The sequence below is a fragment of the Pocillopora verrucosa genome, chromosome 5 (genome assembly GCF_036669915.1).
Source record: "Pocillopora verrucosa isolate sample1 chromosome 5, ASM3666991v2, whole genome shotgun sequence".
Taxonomy (NCBI): domain Eukaryota; kingdom Metazoa; phylum Cnidaria; class Anthozoa; order Scleractinia; family Pocilloporidae; genus Pocillopora; species Pocillopora verrucosa.
The window spans coordinates 11547545-11553229 of record NC_089316.1 but is presented as its reverse complement, the minus strand read 5'-3'; the positions used below and the strand labels follow the sequence as shown (position 1 = coordinate 11553229).

Here is a 5685-nt window from a genome sequence, read left to right as displayed (position 1 = left end):
TTAGATCAGCCGAAGAAACCACTATAGAAAATTTTAGTGTTGAAGAAACTGTGACTGTTTTTGTATTTGAAAATGGCGGAGAGTCGCAGCTAAAAAACCTTCTTCTGAAACAAACTGCCACTCCACCTCCTAATCTCCTCGTGTTTCTCAGCGCCTGTTTCATCCCTCCTAAAAGCAACAGCTCGGTAAAAACAATTTCCATCCCCGCTGACAGACTTCTCTCCTTTGAGCCGTGATTTGTTTATTGAAAACGTCAATAAGTACGAAAACAGGCCGTATACACTCTAATACAACTGAAAGACTGTACTTAAGTTAAAGACTGTACCTAAGTTATTTCCTAGAGGTTTGTAGTTAAGTTTGTGGTAAGAAAGAAATCGATTAAAACACCACAGCATGACAAATAAATTCAACTGTCTCCTTTATCTAATCAAAGAATCATGGCCAACCCGTGCATGATGAAACATAGTTGTGAACTTGTAGATACAGGTCTTACTGCAAAGCAAGGTTGCTCTTATTTCAAAAGCCAAGGTTCCGGAATATTATGGATTATGGAATATTATTATTACTCCGCAGAATAATTAACCTATATACAGCCGACAAAAACAGCAAAAAATAGTAACCTGCGTTTATCGAATTTACGTTTGCAGAATTCGTTAAATTTAGCTGCTGGAATCCAAATCTTTCCTCGCCTGCACAAGCCAAATTCCACCATTCTCCAATCCTATGTCACTTATCGCCTCTTAGTAGCTCAATATATATTTGCATAGTAACGCAATGATCTTTGTTCACACGGTTTTTTCCAGCTTGTATCTGTTAAGTTTTCGGCCTCGGAACTAAAATACCTCCGAACCTACTTAACATGACCTCTAGATTTTTTGACTGAGTGAAATTATAGATATGCGGAAATGATTTTTATAGGTTTTCTTATGTCCGAAAATTATTTTGGTCTGCTTCTGATCAATCTAGCCGTCAATGTTTATATAAGATGAAAATCGATAAGATTTTACGTATTCCTATTGGCTAGCTTTGCATTTTGTCCATGAAACGAAAAAGAAACCCAGCTGGGTTTTCACCATGGTTTGCCATAGGCATCTCACAGAAAAAGGGAAAATTCTTAGTTGCGAGCGACCGGGTACAGAGGGTATTTCCACCTTCAAAGGTGGAAAAATCGATTTTTGCTTTATTTGACTAAACTGAATTCAAACATTCAAAAAAACGTTTCTATAAAAAAATTCTGAAATCTTTAAAAGCAACTGATTTATTTAGAAAAACGTATTTTCAAATGAAAGATAATAAATCAGGAAGGTGTCATAATCTCGGACCTGGATGAATCCTCTGGGGAAGTGTCGCGGCAACCGATCACGCTGAGGCCCTATTTTCATTTACATGTAATTCCATATTTTGTTTACATCGCGCACTTTAAAAATTCACTCGTAGAAGTTCTTTGCTTATGGAAAAATCTTTGCTCACGGAAAAATCAAGAGCAGAAAAAAGTCCTTGGTAAAAAAAAAAAAAAAAAGGAAAAAGAAAAAAATAAGCCCAAAGAAGAAAGAAAGAGTACCATTCTGTAAGGAAAAGAAAAATTTTCTTTGTAAGAGAGACTTGTAATGACGAAGCTCCACGCACACAAAGAATTGCCGTCCAACCAAACTTTGCTATACATAATTCTCATTAATTCATAATACATTATCAACCGAAGCCGATTTCTTGCAAAAATTTTCCTAGCGATGACATTGATAAACATAAAAACAAAACATATTGGTTCAATGTTCATCATCGCTAAATTCTATGTCGTCACGACAACTATCCTTTTTCGTTCAGGGGAACTACATAGATCTGCATCGAATGTTTATCAGTTCAAGCCCAAAAGGACACGAAATCATTCATCCACGATGGAGGGCGCCTAACACGAGTTAGCCGTGAAGGAACGGGACTTGCTGAGGATTCAGGAGGTGGGGTAGGGTGTTTAATTATATAGGTTTGCAGGATCAAAGCAGTCGCTTTTGACTGTCCTCCAGTGGGTATGTCATCTCCTTCGTCTCCTCCGTGGGCTTCAGTGACTTCAGTGGATGGGCCGACTAAATAAACTTTTCAATGTGGCTCGAATTGCACAGTTTGGTGTTTCCCTCCTGATCTTTTTTGAGGATTACATTGCCCTTCTTTTCTACCACTTTGTATGATACTGGTTCAAAGTTGGTAGACAGTTTGTTGTCACGGGTCTTGTTGAACAGGATGTGATCTCCCTCGCCAATATCACTGTATTGTGCTGACAGCTTTCTGTCTGCATACTCTTTCTGCCGAAGTTTCCCCCGCGCGTCTCTCTCGCTAAGAGGCTGTTGCCAATGGGCCTCGGTGATTCTTTCACTTGGAATGGTTACTCTTGGAAGTTTGTCTTTGAGGCGTCGACCCATCAGGAGCTCGGCTGGGGACAACCCAGACATTGTGTGATGTGTGGTTTGACACTGAAAGGAAATTTGGTAATACTCTTTTCCAGACTTTACCTTCCAAAGTAGCGATTCTTTTTATCTTCAGTTGAATCTCGTTGCAGCGCTCGACTTCACCATTACTCTGCGGCCAGTAGGGGATTCCTTTCCGGTGAACTATTCCTAAGAAATCTAGAAAGCCTTCAAGCTATGTGGAGGCAAATATCGGGTCATTCTCACAGCGGACACTTTAAGGTATGCCATGTGTTTGAAAAATACCCTCCATGGCTCTTGCGACGTGTGATGCATCTGTCTTCTTCAACAAGATGACTTCGGGCCAGCGTGAGTAGTTGTCTACTACTACAAACAGGTGGTTTCCGCTGGGAATCCCCAATAGGTCGACGGCGATGTCAACCTATAGAACTTTGGGTAATGTTGTGGACCTGATGGGTTCGATCCTACTTCTAGGGCCGACTAGCTGGCAAGGATGACAGGCTTTTACTAATGTATAACCTGCTTATCCATGCTGGGCCACCATGCCTTTTCTCTGAGGCGGACCTTTGTGCTTGTCATACCTTGGTGACCCTTATGTGCGAGTGTATGTTTCCAGAGGCTTCTGGCATTATGATACGGTTACGTTTGAGGGGAAGCTGGCCAAGGAACCGCAGTCCTTCTACCAAAGCTCTGTATCTTGTGCCCGTTAAGTGACTCCAGTCTCCTGAGGTAACAGCTTGATTCATCAACTATAATGTGGGATCTTTTGTAGATGCTTGCACAACTTGTTGGGGTGTGAGTGCTGCTGATGCAGCTTCACTAGCTATACTGAAGGCATATTCCGTGCTTTCATGTGCATCTTCTTGAGCTGGATCTACTGGGAGCCGGCTTTGGGAATTTGCAGAGTTTTCTTTCCCCGAAGTGTCACTAGATAACGAAATTGCTCGCGGTATAACAACCATATTTCAATAACTGCTAATGGGCGTGTACTCTTGACACCCAGAACGGTTACCAGCGGCTTGTGGTATGTGCGGAGCTCAAACTCGATTCCATACAAGTGGAGGCAAAAATTTTGATAGGCCCAACGGACGGCTAGCGCCTCCCTCTCGAACTGAGAGTGCCTCTTCTCCACATTACTTAGCTTGCGGCTGGCATAGCACACTGGGCTGTATGAACCATCCTCTTGTTGTTGTTCTGGGACTTCTCCAATGCCAACAAGTAAGGCTTTTGTTACAAGACGGATGTTAGCTCCTTTGACGAAAGAAACCATGACTGGGGCATTTGTTAGCAACTTCTTAATATGTTCAAAAGCTTATTCTTCCTTAGTACCCCACTTCCTGGACTTGCCAATGCACGTTAGGCCCCACAAGCGGCTCGATGTTGTCGAAATTCCAAGGAGGACAGATCCCGGGAAGCTTCTCTCTTTAGATTGATTTTGGGGTTTTGGTGCGTCAACATGTCGCTTCCACTCTCTTCTTGGAGATCTGCAGCCCCTCTCCCGTGAGCACTTCTCCCATGTACTCCAAGCTCAGCTAACCCATGTACTCCAAGCTCAGCCCATGCTCTTCAAACTTGCGTCTTACGTTGTCGAGGTTTTCATCAAATTTCTTGGAGTCACGGCCAAGTACTCTCACATTTGTTGTCTAGAGGCTGGGCATTGTCAATGTTTGTACTGCAGTTCATAACATCAACTCCAACCTTAAGTATTGCAAGGATCTCTGATGTTTTACGACCTAGCAGGGTTGCAGCCTGCCCTGAGACTATGTAAAATTCTGCAGTGGCTGACATGTCAGGCTGTGGTACAGTGACTCTCAACATACAGCTTCCCTTAAGCCGCGACAAGTGACAAAAAAAGGCGCGTAAGACAAACGACAAACTTCATTGGAACGTTTTTCGATTTTTTAGGCAAGAAGTTAAGCGAGTGATAAGAATCGCAAAAAAGGAAAATGTTCGCTCCGAACTATTAAAGGGCAACGGAAACACAAACTCTGTCTGGAAAGTTATAGATGCCTTCCCAACAAAGATCCACCTCTGACTACTGTCAAAGATCCTGTGGTCCAAGCGAACAGATTTAGCGATTTCTACGTTTTGGTAGTGGTGGCTGCAGCCGCTAAAGCCAAGGCCCTATGCGATCACAATGGAAGGTAAGCTAAAAAAATTACAGCAGAATACTGAAAACCATTAAAGTATTTGAAGTCTTTCTCAATAAGACGACTAAATACAATTCGAAAACCTCAAACAGGTCTTGAGAGGAATTTTCAGACAGTGATATGGTGATAAGCATTCTTGTGTGTTCTTCAAGCTTCTTAGCACAGATTTCTAATCTAAAGTGATCAGAGGCGTGATAAACGGAAGCGCCTCTTTAAATGGTGCAAACTCTGTAAAGTCTTCTGCACTCAGTTGTTCCGCCATTTTGAGAGAAATACACTCCGCTGACTAGCTGTTGCTCACCGGCTCAGAAAACTAATCGATAATCTCGCATAGTGATTTCTTTCTCTCACGCAACAATTTCTTATTCTCAACAATTAATATCTATTTCTCGGTATATTGCTACAAAATATTTTAAAGTGTGTTTGACATAACAGCTTGAAAGGGTCCAAAGACGCGCATTATCCATCATTTCACCAGAACTGCCATACCATGACTCTTTAGACAGGCACGGTTTAGCTTCGCTCTATGACAGACGCATGAAATTATGTACGGATCTGTTTTTGTCTGTCTCAAATCCATCTCACAAATTATAATTTGCTGCCAGATAGGCATTTTTCAGCTTACAATACTAGACACCGGCGCGTTTTTAACATGCCGCGCTTTCGCACTGACCGTTTTAAATTTTCATTTATCCCGGCTATGGCGCGTGTGCTAACCTAGATTTTTAGCTATTCCACTGCTGTATATTAGTTATATTAGTTATATTAGTAATTTTATTTAGGTCTTAGCATTTTTGTAATAGGTAGTCTTATATAGTCTTATATAATCAATGATTGTGAAAAGCACGCAATTCAGCCTATGGCTGCAATGTATTTTATTCGATAATAAACTATCTATCTATCAGCTTTGAAACATGTTTAAGAGTGTGTCCACAAGAGCACTGGGCATGCAATCCCACCGATTTCAATGAAACTTTGCCAGTTTAAAGGGTCTACCACAAAACTCAAAAAGACAAACTGGTTTCTGTTTTGGTGTTTTCCGGGGGGAGATAGACCACCCCTCAGTTTTCCCGGTTTTTACCAAGGAAATCGCTTCAAAGTAGGTAAAATGTATGAAG

The 5685-nt window shown here is 41.6% G+C and overlaps 1 pseudogene; it reads right to left on the bottom strand.

Moving 5' to 3' along the window:
- Positions 1 to 1857: 1857 nt before the first annotated feature.
- Positions 1858 to 2411, bottom strand: LOC131799668 (uncharacterized; annotated as a pseudogene).
- Between the last annotated feature and the right edge of the window lie 3274 nt (positions 2412 to 5685).